The following is a 16,715-nucleotide window of genomic DNA, read 5'->3' as shown; positions in this document are numbered from 1 at the left end:
GGGGATGGTGGTACTGAGGGGAATCAGCTCATGACCTATCAATCAAATAAGGTTGTGGGAGTCAAATGGAATTATTTGGGTAATGTGTCTGGCACAGAGTAATTATGTCTGGCGCATCAATTATTGTTAAGCTGCCAGATTCAGTCACCTATATCCAATCTCCTCATCATTGACCCTATGATTCTGGAATACAAGAACATTAAAAGCCATTTTTTTGCAATCTCTTAGAAGCTTCTACTAATGACTATATTTTGGGGAAAAAAAAAAGCAACCCAATCACATATATTACAATGGGACTGCGTTCCCCTTTTCTCAGGGCATTAGAGAGAACAAAACTGAGCTAGAAATCCTATGCATAGAAAAAAATGTAATATGAGGATTAAATTTGAACTTAAGGTAAATATGGTTCAGAGGAATAATGTTAAATAAAAATGTGGTAAGAGAATCAATGTCCTAGAAATTAACTGGGATCTCTTACTTAAGAAAGAGTCTACATTTTCCTAATGCTGTTCTATTAGAATCAGAATACCAAGATTTCTGATTTGTGAATTCTGGCCCTTCCATAGATTAGATTAACTGCCATATAATATTGAACAACTCACAGAATCCTGTTTTCCACTTGTAAAATGAGGATATTACTAGCTGATTTGCCTAACTCATAGGGATATGATAAAACCTAAATGAGATAATACTTATAAAAGCATTTGGAAGAGTATAAAGTACTATAAAAGTATAAAGAAATATTCTTTAATTTCCCTCTGTCTATTCAATGCAAGTCTTCTACAATTCTAGAACATAACCTTTTGGCCCTTCTCTAAACATTGGAAACAATAGTTTTCAAATATCTGTGTTTATTTCTAATCAATGGCACTCTTTCTTCAAGTGAAATAATGGGAAGACCAAGGAAATCCAAAATGTAACACAGGTCAAAGTAGAGCTGCTCCATTTAAACTAGACTATGAGCTCACAGGACTGTCCACTCCTCACCCACTGTCTGAAGACCCCTGGTGCAGGCCCACCAAACAGAACCAGAAAACTACTAATCAATCTAATGATTGTATAATGATCTCTACCTGATTTAGTCCTATATTATTCAAATTATTAATGCACATTTTACTTACCACTTAGTTTCTCAGATTTTCAAAGGCAGGAACCATGTTCTCTAATTATTCTGTATGTACAATGCAAGGCAAATTGACAGGCAGTCCAAATGCCATGCTTCATCAAGTCAGATGTCATCAGCTATAAGATGCACATTATCTTATATACCCCTAGGAAAGACAAAAAGCTCTATTCTGACCATCTTTTCATAGTTTCTCAGCATGATATATTGTTGTATAATCTACAGATTAGCAAAGATGAAAAATATCCATAATATCCATTGTTGGCAAGGGTATGGGAAAACAGATTCTCTCAGATGCTGCTGGTAGAAATGGAAATTATTACAAGCTTACTGAAAAATGGCCTCATTAATTCATGTATTCAGTGAATGTCTGCTATATATATAGCAAGAAAATTAAAAAGGCCATGCCCCTAGTAGAGCTTACATTCTTATGAGACAAAATAAATTAATTAACAAATGAATATATATTGTGTCAGGTACTGAGAAATGTTATGACAAAATGATTGAGCAGGATAAGGGGGAAAAGAATAGCAGGAGGTGGTATCTTACATTGGGTGGTCAAAGGGAGGTCCTTCCCCAATAGGTAACACTTAAATGGAAAAGAAGTGAAATAAGTAAAAAAACAAAGGTGACCCTAAGAACAAAGGGGACATTCAAGAGATGGCAAGGAGCCCAGTGCATATGGAACAGAAAACCTTGAATTTCATAAGTGTACTGGGCAGCCATCGGAGGATTTTGAAAGGTCCCTGGCATAGTCTTGTTTGCATTTTTAAAGGATTACTCATTCTATGGTGCATAGAGTAGATCATAGAGGGGCAAAGGGGACAGTACTTAGGAGCCAGTTCAGCTGACATATAATGATGTCTTGGACTAGGATCGTTGAGGCAGAGATGGTGAGAGGTTGTCAGATTTGGGATATATTTTGAAGGTAGACCTGCATGAATTTTCTGATGGATTATACTTGGATGAAGGGAGAAAGAGAAGAATCAAGGATATTTCTCATATTTTGGCTTAAGCTACTGAGGGTGGGAAGGATAATAAATGAAGAGCAGACTGAGAGGTGGAATAGGAATAAAAACATTGATTTGAGACAATATTTAAGTTTCAAATGTGTATTAGCTATCTAAGTGGATAGCCTGGAATTCAGGGAAAGGTCAGAGCTGGAGATAGAATTTGGAAGTCATGAGACCAGCTGAAATCATGTAGAAAGCCATTGTAGATAAAGAAGAGCTCCAAGGACTGAGCATTTGGATACTATGAAGAGAAAGAGGATCCAGCAAAGGAGACAGGATGGTTAATGGATTAACCAAAGATTAAAAGGAAGTGGATTAAAAAGAAAAGCCAATGAGTTAAAAGGAAACCAAGAGACTAATAGCATCCCCAAGAAACAGTGTTGCAAGAAGGATTTACCAAACTGCCAGCTATATATCCAAAGTCTCAAGAATGTTTACCCATTGACCACCTCCTAGCAATTTATTCTGCAGAAATATTTATGTATGTGTACAAGGATGTAGCTATAAGAATATTCATTAGACTCTTCTGTAGACTAGTGCAACTGTAAACTGCCAAAATGTTAACAACACGGGATTTAAAAAACAGTAATTAGAATTCCTCCACATGATGACAAAACAATGTGAAAGCTAAAAAGCAAAATAATATTCTTTCATATATTTCCTTTAAAGGCTAAGATAAGGGGCGCCTGGGTGGCTCAGTGGGTTAAGCCTCTGCCTTAGGCTCAGGTCATGATCCCAGAGTCCTGGGATCAAGCCCCGCATCGGGCTCTCTGCTCAGCAGGGAGCCTGCTTCCTCCTCTCTCTCTGCCTGCCTTTCTGCCTACTTGTGATCTCTGTCTGTCAAATAAATAAATAAAATCTTTAAAAAAAAGGCTAAGATTAAAAAATAAAAATACATGTGTTGAATTCATATCAAATCGGTTCTATAGCATGGTATCACTTTAAAAAATAAGCTATAATCTATGTGAGTTTACATGTGTACGGAAAAAATCCTGAGGAATCTGCACCAAATTAACAGTGATTTTCTTTGGGTGATTTTTACTTCTTTAAATTTTCTACATTATCTGAAGCTATTTCCATTTTAAGAAAAAAAATTCACATGCTCTATTGAGACTTCATGACTTGCACCCAAAGTGAGAAGCCAATATCCTTCCTTGAATCAACTCACAGATGTCACATTTTACCACTCTTTGAATTTGCATTTAAATCTACATGCAATGCATATATTACGCTCTTTCGATGCACAACCCCCCACTGGAAAAACATAAATTATTATAGATTGAACCATATGATATTCTGACAACCACTTTCAGCCTATAAAAAGAGCAATTTCATGTAGTCCAATCTATTATTTGAGGTCTGACCTAATACTATGTTTCAAGACCTGGGAGACTCTTAACAGATCACTTGATAAATACTGATTGTTTCTCTCTGTCCGCCATGCTCAAAGGTTCCATTGTCAACCCAGAGATGCAACTGTGCTGTAATAAAAAGAGCTCCAGACTGAGGGCCAAACCCACAATTTTTAAAACTTTATTGAGACCTAACTGAAATAAAATAAAATGCACATAGCTGAAGTATAAAATTTGATTAGTTTTGACATATGTATACAGCTATGAAAACACAGTACAATTAAGATAAGAAACATTTCAATCATCGTAAAAAAAGATAATTTTTAAAAGATTGTATTTATTTATTTGAGAGAGAGGGAGAGAGCACAGGAGTGGGAGGGGCCAGAAGGAGAGGGATAAGCTGACCCTCTGCAAAGCAGGGAGCCTGACATGGGGCTCAATCCCAGGACCCTGGGAGCATGACCTGATCCCAAAGCAGACACTTAACCAACTGAGCTACCCAGGGCCCCCTAAAAGGATATTTACGCAGCATTCCATCCTTCTTTCCACCATCATTCACAGTCAACTATTGACCTACTTTCTGTCACTATAGATTGGGTTGCCTTTTTAGAATTTCATATAAATGGAATCATAAAGGACATACTCTTTGATGTCTGGCTTATTTTACTTGTCACAATTATTTTGAATCCACCAATGTTGTTTTGAGTAATGGTACTCAAAAATTTCAAAACTCAGTAGGTTATTGCTCTTTATTGTTCATCATTTATGACAGTGTGGAGTCATGGGTATTTATTCCATATTTGGGTTATAATATGACATTATTTCATTTATTTTTTGGCTTAAATTATTCCAGCTTTGGCCACTGGGACCTCTCTCAGTCAGAGCCTGTGTCTCTGACATTTCCCCATCATCAAGGGGTTTTTCTTGATGTTGCTTGCTTGCTTCCTTACTTTGAAGCAATACAAAATGTTCCAGGCTCATATTGTATATTTCTTCCCTGCCCCTACAGTTAGCCATTTTTCCAAGAGTCCAGGGTTCCTTTCACTGGAGAATGGTAATAGTAACCAAGATAATAGTAATAGTAATAGTAACTATTATATAATAATAGTAATAGTAACCAAGATGTGGGCACTGGATATACTGTTTTTTTTCTTTTTGCATACTATTCAATTTTTCAGCCATGATTTTCGAAAAGACTATTTTTTTCCATTTAATTGACTTTGGAACCTTGTCAAAATTCAGTTTGCCAAAAGAAAGGCAATCCTGATACATGCAACAACATGGATGAATCTTGAGGACATTATGTGACTTAAAATAAGGGAGTCACAAAAAGACATATACTGTATGATTTCACTTATATGAGGTATCTAAAGTAGTCAGATTCATAGATACAGAAAGTAGGAGAGTGGTTTCCAGGGGCTGGAGTGAGAAGAAAATCAGCTGTTGTTTAATGGGTATAGAGTTTCAGTTTTGCAAGATGAAAAAGTACTGGAGATTATTAGTTCACAAAAATGTGAATATACCTAACACTACTGAACTATACATTTAGACATGGTTAAGATGGTAAATTTTATGTTATACATTTTTACCACAAAAAAATATATTTTTTTTAAATGCAGGAACAACAGGGGCGCCTGGCTGGCTCAGTCGGTTAAAGCCTCTCCCTTTGGCTCAGGTCATGATCCCGGGGTACTGGGATCGAGCCCCATGTCGGGCTCTTTTCTCAGCAGGGAGCCTGCTTCCCTTCCTCTCTCTCTCTGCCTGCTTCTCTGCCTACTTGTGATCTCTGTCAAATAAATAAATAAAATCTTTTAAAAAAATGCAGGAACAAAAAGAAATCAAGTAGATGTAACAAAAATTATCTATATCTTTGTGGCTCTATTTCTGTACTTTAGATTCTGTACCAATAATCTGTGTGTTTATCCTTTCACCAATACCATCATGTCTTGATTACTGTAGCTTTATAGTAAATCTTGAAATCAGATTGTGTGAGTCCTCCAACTTACTCTTCTTTTTCCAAGTTGTTTTGTCTATTTAAGTTCCTTTGCATTTCTATATACATTTCTGAGCCAGCTTTTCTATATCTACAAATATCCTGCTGTGATTTTATGTGATTGAATTGAATCTATAGATTGGTTTGGAGAGAAATGAAATGTAACAATTTTGAGTCTTTTTATCCATGCTCATTAATTTTCAGCAAACAGATATGTGTATTTTGTTAAATTTATGCATAAGAGTTTCATGCTGTGTGCACTATTATAAATGGCATGGACTTAAAAATTTTGTTCTCCAGTTGTTCACTGTCAGCATTTGGGAAAATAACTGATTTTTGTATATGAACCTTGTTTGTAGATTCCTTGGTATTTTCTATTTAGAATATCATGACATCTATGGATAAAGACAGATTGGTTTCTTCTTTTCCAATTTGTATACACTTTATTTCTTTTTCTCACCTCATTTCACTCAAGAGGACATCAAGTATGAAGTTACATAAGAGGTAAGTGGACATTATTCCCTGATTCCTGATCTTAAGTAAAAAGTATTCAGTCTTTCACCATTAAATATGTTATCACCTAAGGGATTTTTTCTTGTTTTGTTTTTAGGTGTCTTTTTTAAAAAACATATTCTCCTTATCAGGTTGGATAAAGTCCCCTCTGATTCCTTGTTTATATACAGTTCTTAAAATCACCAACCAATGTTGAATTTTATCAAAGTTTTTTTCCTGTTTTTATATGATTGCAGATTTTTTCTTCTTTAATCTATTATTATGGTGAATTAAATTTGTTGATTTTCAGTAATAACTCATCTTTACATTCTGGAGATAAATTTCATTTGGTTCTCATATATTATCATTTTCATATATTATTGATTTTTACTTATTAATATTTTGTTTAGGGTTTCACAACTGTATTCATGATGGATACTGGGATTCTAATTTTCTTTGTTTTTTTTTCTGATTTTGATATCAGGATGATATTGAAAGAGATGGTATAGATTTAATATCAGTCCTTCTTTAAATGATTGACAAGGTCCACCATTGGAGCCACCTGGACCTAGAGTCTTCTTTTTGGAAGTTTATTTAACTATGAATTCAAATTCTTTAATAGATACAGGACTATCTAGTTTCTTATTTCCTCTTGAGTGTACTTTAGTAGTTTGTATCTTTTAAGAATTGGTTGAATTTCCCTGAAGCTAATAATGATGAACATTTTTGCACTACGGGGTATTTACTCCAAAGATACAGATGTAGTGAAAAGAAGGGCTATCTGTACCCCAATGTTCATAGCAGCAATGTCCACAATCACCAAACTGTGGAAAGAGCCAAGATGCCCTTCGACAGACAAATGAATAAAGAAGATATGGTCCATATATACAATGGAATATTACACAACGTTCAGAAAGGATGAATACCCAACTTTTGTATCAACATGGATGGGACTGGAGGAGATTATGCTGAGTGAAATAAGTCAAGCAGAGAAAGTCAATTATCATATGGTTTCACTTACTTGTGGAGCATAAGGAATAGCATGAAGGACATTAGGAGAAGGAAACGGAAAGGGAATTGGGGAAAATAGGAGGGGGAGATGAATGATGAGAGACTGTGGACTCTAAGAAACAAATTGAGGTTTTTGGAGGGGATGGTGGGGGGACGGGTGAGCCTGGTGGTGGATATTAAGGAGGGCCCATGTTGCATGGAGCACTGGGTGTGTGCATAAACAATGAATCTTGCAACATGAAAAAGTTAAATTAAAAATAAATAAATGAACAAATAAATAAATCAATAGATAGAGAAAAAAATAATTGGTTCAATTTAAGTTTTCAGATTTACATGCATGTAATTGTCTTTAGTATTCCCTTCATATCCTTTTCTGCCTGTATGTTCTGTAGTGATATTCTCTCTTTTGTTCTTGATTTTGGCAATCTGTCTTCACTCAATTTTTTGTTAGTGTTGCTACAGATTTATCAGTTTTACTGAAAATTTTCAAGGATATACCTTTTAGTCTCATTGATTTTCTCAATTGTTTTTGCTTTCAATTTCATTAATTTCTGCTCTTATCTTTACCATTTCCTTCCTTCTGTTTTCTTTGAATTTAATTTGCTTTACTAGTTTCTTAAGGTGGATGCTTAGACCCCCACTTTGAAACCTTTTTCTATTCTAAAACATGCATTTAGTGCCACACACTTCCCTTGAACAACTTACATGAGATGAGTCTCACAAATGTTACAATTTACATTTGATTTCAGCTAAAGTATGTTCTAATTTCCCATGGTCTTTACCAATAATTCACTGGTTATTTAGTAATTTTTTCCAAATATTAGAGGATTTTCCATATATTATTTTGTCTCTGTTATTACTATCTAGTTTAATATCGTTATGGTCAGCAAAAGTACTTTGTACGACTTCCATTAACGATTTTAAGGTTTGTTTATGGCCCAGAATATGTCCCATGTGTACTTGATAAAATTAATTCAAGCTGGTGACAGTATCATTTAGGCTTTCTATATTTATATTCATCTCCGTTCTAATTCTTCTATCAATTACTGAAATACCTGTATAGAAGTCACCATATACATTTGTGTATTTGTTTATTTCCTCTTTCATTTAAATTACTTTCTATCAGGTGTCTTTTGAAGATCTGTTGTTAGCTGCATATGCATTTAGGATTGTTATGTCTTGGTGAACTAATTCTTTCATAATTAGTTCCTTCTTCATTCCTGGTATTAGGTATTGCTCTGAAGTTTCCTTTGTCTGATATTAACATAGCCACCACAGCATTTTTTTCAATTATTATTTGCACTGTATATTTTTTTCATCATTTTACTTTCTTTATTACTTCAGGCTTTACTTTTTAATAAAAGAAATGAGTTGGATAGTTCCAAGATACAAAATTAACCAGTTTTTTTTTAAGATTTTATTTATTTATTTGACAGAAAGAGATCACAAGTAGGCAGAGAGGCAGGCAGAGAGAGAGGAGAAGAAGGCTCTTCACTGAGCAGAGAGTCTGATGCGGGGCTTGGTCCCAGGACCCTGGGATCATGACCTGAGCTGAAGGCAGAGGCTTAACCCACTGAGCCACCCAGGCGCCCCAAAACTAACCAGTTTTAAAGTGATTAATGATAACAACACACAGCTCAATCCTTCCGCAGGGGAACAGTCCCCTCCCTTCTGCCCTCCTTAGTCATGATGCAGATATGAGTTCATCCCCAGTAAAACCATCCTGCTCCACCACAGAAATGAAGACATCTTTCACAAGATGCGTGACTCTGTCCAAGGACAGTGGGACATGGTCCACATTCTGCCTGCTCTTAAAACCAACTTGGTGGTCAAGCAGGGGCTGTAGCATGGCATTTGCTGAGCCTCTAGCCTTGAAAGAGTCTCAGTGGTAGAATCAGACCAGGTCAAAGTCGTACACAGCTCCTTTCCCTTCTTCATTCAGTTCCGATATGATGTTGTAAACATAATATAGAAAGAAGTGTCTTGAATGGAGGGTTGTGGACAGCATTGCAGCTACTGCCCCTGTAGTCATGGTCTTGTTATTAGAATGCTTACATGTCTGTAGTCTTGCTTCAGTAATCTTGGTCAAGGTAAGACAGTCTCCATGAAAACCGCTGCATCCAGTGACTGTTTTGTCTGCTAATTTGTAACACCTGGGGCCATCCCAGGTGCGAATTAAAAGCCCTTCGCTCAATCGAGAGTGTCAGAAGAAACAACTGAAAAATCTCCTCCAGCGATTACCAATACAGTACCTCCATTGAAAGCACAGGGTGAGAAGCACAGCAAAGGGCGCAGGGCCTGGCAAGGCTCCATCGCCAGGTCTCGGCCTGGTCCCCAGCACAGGATCACGTGGCTCCACCTGCTGCTGTCTCACAGTCAGATGGCTCCATCATTTTACTTTTAGCCTATATATGCCTTTATATTTAAAGTGTATTTCTTACAGACAGCATGTAATTGGGTCTTGTTTTTTATAATTTAATTTCAATTTCTGCCTTTTAATTTGTGTTTAGAGTTTTAACACTCCATGTAATTGTTGTCATGATTGGACTTAGATCCATGACAGTATTTGTTGCTGCTTGTCCCCACTGTTTTTACCCTTCTCTAACCCCTTTCCTGCTTTCTTTTGAGTTGGCTGGATATTTTTCTTACTATTCTATTTCAATTAATATATTGGCTTGTTTGCTGTTTTCCCTTGAATTATATTTTTCATAACTTCAGTAGAAATTACAATATATACACTTAACTTTCGCAATCTGTTTAGTGTTAGTATTTTACCACTTTTTTTAAGATGTTATTTATTTATTTTTTTGAGAGAGAGAGAGCGAGAGAGAGCACGAGTGGGGTGAGGGACAGAGGGAGAAGCAGACTCCCTGCTGAACAGGGAGACCAATGCCATGCTGGATCCTGGGGCTCCAGGATCATGACCTACACAGAAGGCAGACACTTAACCGACTGAGCCACCCAGGGCCCCATAAGTAAAATCTTTAAAAAAAAAAAAAACCATAAATGAAATCATACAGTATTTCTTTTATTGACCTATTTTTCTAGTTACTAGTTCTATCCTCTGTCATCTCTAGTCTACTATTGAGTCCAGATGGTAATTTTTTCATTTCAAATGTTGTAGTTTTTAGTTCTAAATTTTCCATATGGTTCTTTTTTTATGTACTTTTTATTTCTGTGCTGAGAATATCTATCCATTCAAGTGTTTTTTCCTTAACCTCATGGAGCCGAGGTATAACTGATGTTTTAAATACTTTGTCTGATAATTCCAACATCTGAGTTTTCTCAAGGTTCGCATTTGCTGATTGTCTTTTCCTTTGAGGATTGGCCATATTTTCCAGGCTCTTAATACGTCTAGTATACATAGTCACTCAGATATTTTGACTACTAAGTTGTTTAGACTCAAGGTCCTGAAACTTCTGGGGTTTTGGAGAACACTGACTTTTGTTTTGTTTTGTTTTCTCAGGTAATCACCCTGTTAGGTTTAGACCATATATTCTGTCTTGCCTTACATGGGTGGCAGGTCAAATCTTAGTTTTGAATGTGGAATAACCATACAATGAATAATTTTCATCCTTAAAAAAGAAACAAAATATGCATACATGCTATAATATGGATGGACATCAAAAACATTATGTTAAGTGAAAATAGCCAGATGCAAAAGACCACATATTGTATGATTCCATTTATATGAAATGTCCAGAAAATACAAACCTACAGAGACCAAAAAAAAAATTAGATTAGTGGTTTTCAGGGGCTGGAGTTGAGAACAGAGTTTAACAGTAAACAGAAACAAGAGATCTTACTGGGGTGATGGAAATGGTCCTTGATTTCAATTAAAAAAATCACTGAATTTTAAACATAAAACAGATAAATTGTACATATGTAAAGTATACCTCAATAAAGTTGTCAAAAATTAAATCTTGTTTTCTTTCTTTAAGAAGGTGCTCTGCTTATTTGGATTTGTACTATGCAGGTATTGTTCAGGGTTGATGTGAGACTTGTGTGGATGATTCTAATCTCACTCCAATCCTCAAAGCCTTTGCTTGGCTAATTATGGCCCATCCCATGCTCAGGAGTCTGGCTGAGACTTATACACAATTAAGAGGCCTCTTCTCCAGCTCTCTCCTACTGTGATTCCTCCCACACTATCCAGATTTGTGGTGCTCCTATCCTTTGTTCTTCTGGCCAGAAAGTTCATGATCTCTCTATCAGAGTTTTATTTCCAACACCACTACGTGACTGAGATCCACTCTAGGCACAAAGGAGCACAAGGGGAAAAAATGGAAACTCACCCCCATGCGGGTCACTTCTCCAAGTTTTGACCTCACTCCATAACCTTACTGCTTCTATTAACTTTTTAGAGTCCTCAAATAGCAGGTTTTGTATTTTTCCATATTTTTCTGTCATGATCAGCCAGAAGGATGGGCTATAGTCAACTTACACAGCCATAGCAGAACTACAACTATGACAGAGCTAGTTTTGAATCCTAGCTCTACCACTCACTAGCTCTATGACAGCAGACAAATTATTGAATTTCTGAGTCTATTTTATTTTCATCTATAACTGAAAGCCTATTCTTACTTCAAAAAATGATAGAAAAATGAGGAAGGGAAGGCTTCCTAAAGATAATTCCCTTATCATTAGCTACCAGAGAACTGACCCCGCCTTGGCTAAATGTATTTCTTCGGTTTCTGAAAAGTAACATTCATTATATTTTATTGTATGATTTGCTTAAATTGTCTATCTTGTCTACTAAAATGGAAGGTCTTTGAGGTCAGGGACTGTGTTTTCCTCATTTTCCTCATTTCCTCATTTTCCTCATTTCCACAGAATAGCTGCTCACTATTCATCCAGTCAATAAAGATCCCTATGGACAGTCCGTCCACTAACACCCTACATGTATAAGTCTTAACCTCAACACCTGTGACATTGACCTTCACTTCTCTCTACCCACTCACAGCCATGGAAGCCCCTCTAGACCTTGCCATCACCAGAACTGCTCTGCATCAGAAATCCTTAACTCCAATATCCTATTATCTGACTTCTATCCCTTATGCTTCCAGCAACCCTTTACCTTCCAGCTTCGCTCTCACTATACATACTCTTGACCTCACAGTGACTTGTTCTTTTTTTTCCAGTCTTGGTAGAAGGCTTATGTAGCCCCTTTGATGCTGTAAAACACCCTTGGACAAATTTCTCAGGTTGCTTCTCAGTTTCCTTTGGGCCCCATTTGTCAAGTCATGTGGGTACAACAACATGTCTCTGTGGTTATTTTATGTATAAGGGATACATAAATATAATCCATTTAGATCATTCATATCATAGCTTGAAGAACTAGATGCTCGGTGTGCTGCATAAACAGCCAAGCTCTGAGAAGCCAGGATAGGTTATTGTAACATGACAAAACTCCAAAACTGATTCTCATTATGGAAGGTTTACTCTTATACCATATATATTCTCTGTCTACTCATTACTCATTGAAATGATATCTATTTTCAGGAAAAACATAATTTTGTAATTTCATAGACTTCTTGTTTTTTAAAAAAAGTGCATGGTTTGAAAGACAATGTTTTCAAATAAGTAATTTTCACTCAGTCATTAGAAACAAATGTTTTAATGAAACTAGACTGGTCAATATAACCTATCTTTTAGTTCTGGGTTGGTGTTGGGGAATAAATTCCTCACAATTCTCTTCTGGTTCTTTAATCTCCTTAACCTAGGGCACTGGCAGTTTTGCAAGGGATTTATATTCATTGCGATAAATTTACATGTCCTTCTACTTTCCTGTGTAAATAAAATTTTTACATGCTTTCTCTTTTTTAAAAAAGATTGTATTTATTTATTTGAGAAAGAGAGAGAGAGAGAATATGAGCAGGGGGAAGGACAGAGGGAGAAGCAGGCTCCCCACTGAGCAGAGAGCCAGACGTGGGACTCAATCCCTGGACTCCAGAATCATGACATGAGCCAAAGGCAGACACTTAACTCACTGAGCCACCCAGACACCCCTTTACATGTTTAAAAAAAGATTATGTTCTTAAAAATAGGAATTTGGGGTGCCTGGGTGGCTCAGTGGGTTAAGCCTCTGCCTTCAGCTCAGGTCATGATCTCGGGGTCCCTGGGTTGAGCCCCACACACATCAGGCTCTCTGCTTGGCAGGGAGCCTGCTTCCTCCTCTCTCTCTCTCTCTCTCTCTCTCTGCCTACTTGTGATCTTTCTCTGTCAAATAAATAAATAAAATCTTTTTAAAAATAGGAATTTTTATGATATTTTGAATTCTAGTGGATGATAAATTCTTCCTTGGGGAAGGTGGTTCTCTGGGGTGTAGTGAGTGAAGGGGAGCAAGAGAATGGGGAAAGATACTTCTTATTGGTAAAGCAAATTCTGACCCTGTTTTCCCTAAGCCTCAGTCTATTCTTGAATTAAAACCTCTTCTCGTTCTCTTTCCCTCTTCATTCTTAGCCTGCTAGAAAATACTGAATCTTGTTTATCTTAGTCCTAGGACCATGTGGTTTCTTAGGAAATAGATCACAAATGTCATCCGCCCAAGACAAAAGCTACATATATTCAATATATACTTGGGCACCCTCAAAGGGCAACAGTCGATGACCATTGAGATAGATATCACTTAGTAACCATTCACATCATATACACACTGCCACACTACCAACTGAGGCCATAGTATATGATTTAAAAACCTGAAAATGATAGAACTGAGAGCAGACAGAGATAACAGAACCTAACCCCTCATTTATTTTACAGATGGGGAAACAAAGCACCTGAAAGGTTAATCGACATGCCCAAGGTCACACAGCTATATCATTATTTTAAATTGTACACTCATTCTGTACCAGTAGAACATTTTGTGATGTCATATGCTAGGCTAACCACTGTCCCTGCAGTCACATAATGAAGTGTGCTCTTTCAACCTCATTGCAGAAAATATAAAAATAATCACAAATATCTGTTCATTGTCAGAACGCCTGGTTGGCTGCTTTAGATCATAAGCACGAAATTGTATCCACTTGATGTTTGGTTTTCCATAGCTGCAAAATGCAATTTCATGAAATACCACTGATTCATTTATTCAGCAAAATTTGCAACTTTCTTGAAACTAGAGGCCAAGGGTAATATGGGAAAGGGTGTTGTTGCAAACAAAGTAGGAGATGCATTCCTCATTGCCACTGAAGAGCTTTGAAACTGGCTGGAGAAGGAGCAAAATATGCAGAAAATGAATTAAGAACAAGGCAAAACTGTATGCTTGCAGGTGCAGAGGATTATACAGACTGATTACGTGAGTGCTGAGATGAACCAGAATAATGGTGAGACCTAAGTCAGATGGGGTTAATTAGGCAATTTCCTGGAAAAGGTGAGTTTCGTGCAAGATTACGAAAGTAATTGAAATACGGTGGCATTGAAGAGTGAAGGGCACTTTCTGTGGGGTAATGAAAACAGTGCAAGCATGGGACCGAGAAGCTGAGTAGTGTATAAGGGCAGAAAGGAAATCAGTCTGGCCAAAACAAAGGGACCTATCCTAACTAAGCCATAACAAACTAAAAGTGTTGGTGCCTGGGATAAATATGGGAGCCAGTTCTTACAGGGTAGGGTGAAAAATTTGCATGTTTTCTTCTAAGCATTAGATATCTATCAGCTAATTAAATCAATAGTTACTGAATATCTAGTATGTACCAGGGCTTACCTCAGGCCAGGTGCTCTGCGAAGAGCTTCAAACATTTTCTCATGTATCCCTCACAACAATATTATCATTTGTAATATATTTCCCCACTTTGTTTATAAGGAAACTGAGCCTCAGAGGAAAAAAATGGCATTCCCAAAGCCACACGGCAAGCAAAAAGTAGAGAATCAGACCCAGAATTTCTGTCTCTACAATTCCTACTTACAACACTAAAGCTATAGGCATTCTCTATAGGTTTTTGAGCAAGAGACGAATATAATGAAAATACTATTGGTAAGAGATTATCCTGGCAGTTATGGGAAAGATGAACATAAAAGTAAAGTTCATAATTTTTAAATGTCTCATATGAAATACTATCAATTTGTAGCAATTTATATTGAAGTACATACAGTTTCCCCACTGAATTTTTAAAAAATCATATATATGAGTGTTCTGATGTGAAGGGAGAAAGATTAAAACTTAATAGCACCAGTTTCCTATTCTCAGCTGTGCTGAACAAATGAGAATAATAGACACAAATTTCATTCTCTTCCCTGACATTCCAACATTCAATGAGGTTTTATTTATGTATTTTATGCATTTATTTAATTTTAATAGGACATAAAATCCAGGCAAATAATTGCTTTTTCTCTTCATATATCTGACAAAATTATATAGCAGTCAAATATCCCTTTTGCAGCAGTTTCATGATAAAAAAAATACCAAAATGAATTGTTCAATTAGTTTATGTCTCAAAGAAGAGTTATAGCCTTAGGTCAAATAAAATATACTCTGAATATCACAAAGTTACTTCCACTGCCAGTAGTGAGACATCTAGATTAGAAACATGAAAAACTAAATAGAAATCTATGGTGAGCGTCACTGCCTCTGGTCACTGAACACATATGGGTTGAAAGCCTGCAATGAACTTAGCACTGAGCTAGGCGCTTCTGTTTAACTGGTTTGCTTCTTTCCACAGAGATGCACAAGATATGTTAGAATTTATGATTAAAGAAAGAGATGTGCTAGAAAATTTTTATTTCTAGGATCTCAAGTACTAGACCAATTCTGCCCCATTTATTTGGAATGCCACATAAATTGTTGCAAATTTTACATGGGTTCAGATGAATTCATTTTGGTATTTTAAGAGTCAACTCCCTTTCCCCTGAAAGATTGATCCTCAGTAAATATAAACTCTGACCCTGGGCCTCAGCTGCCCCATTTGACACATGAGCTATGAAGGGTCTTAGAGATATCTAATCTAACTCCCCAAGAGGGTAAGACAACTGCTAAGGAACTGCTAAAGTCCTTTCCAGCTCCAACATTCTGTAATCTACAGAATGTCAAGGGGATTATATTATGTTCTCTTCCTGTAGTCATTCCTCTGGTTAATATATAACCACCTCTATTTACTTTTGTGCTAAAAATGCAACCTGCACCCTAGAAGAAACTCTAAAAGAAGGAAGTTTGAAGTTATGTGCTTTTAAGACAATACTCTTTCCCCCAAAGAAATTGTAACATAAAGCATCAACAAATTGGAAAGAAACTGAGCATCTTCTAGATTAATGTCTAGCCTATTTCTAAAGCCAATCCAGGAAGGAAATCCCTAAAATATTTACATTCTTTCCAAGACTGACCAAACTTCGACTCCTTGGACATGTTACCTTTCTTCAATATTCCCACAGTATTTCATGCTGGGCCACGTCCACTATAGGCTCTTTACACCTATTTTTAGATGTTGATCTAGACTGTTTTTCAGTATAAGACTCTGGTGACCTGAGAAACTCAGCTCTTGCAATAGAGCTTAACTTGAAAAGAGTTTCTAGTTTGCATGTACTGAAGGTGACTGATCTAGTTCATTTTCATTCCCATCAACATGTAGCTTATCAAAAATATTCTTATTATACAAGTTAGGACCAAAACAGATTAAACAGTCATTTCAAATTCTAGCACAGGCACAAGCATGTTTAAGCTGCTCATTTTCCAAGATCTGGCTAGTTTAGGGAATTAGATTATCAAAGCGATGAGATCACTGTCCAGTTTTCAACCCTTTTCA

At 36.5% G+C, this 16,715-nt stretch overlaps 1 pseudogene; it reads right to left on the bottom strand.

The window, feature by feature from the left end:
* Window positions 1-8,621: 8,621 nt before the first annotated feature.
* LOC116854904 lies at window positions 8,622-14,718 on the bottom strand (annotated as a pseudogene).
* Between the last annotated feature and the right edge of the window lie 1,997 nt (window positions 14,719-16,715).

Source organism: Lontra canadensis, unplaced genomic scaffold, assembly GCF_010015895.1.
Source record: "Lontra canadensis isolate GAN:19392208 unplaced genomic scaffold, GSC_riverotter_1.0 scaffold96, whole genome shotgun sequence".
Lineage (NCBI taxonomy): Eukaryota > Metazoa > Chordata > Mammalia > Carnivora > Mustelidae > Lontra > Lontra canadensis.
Note: the sequence above shows the minus strand (reverse complement) of the source record. Positions and strands in the feature narration are given on the sequence as shown.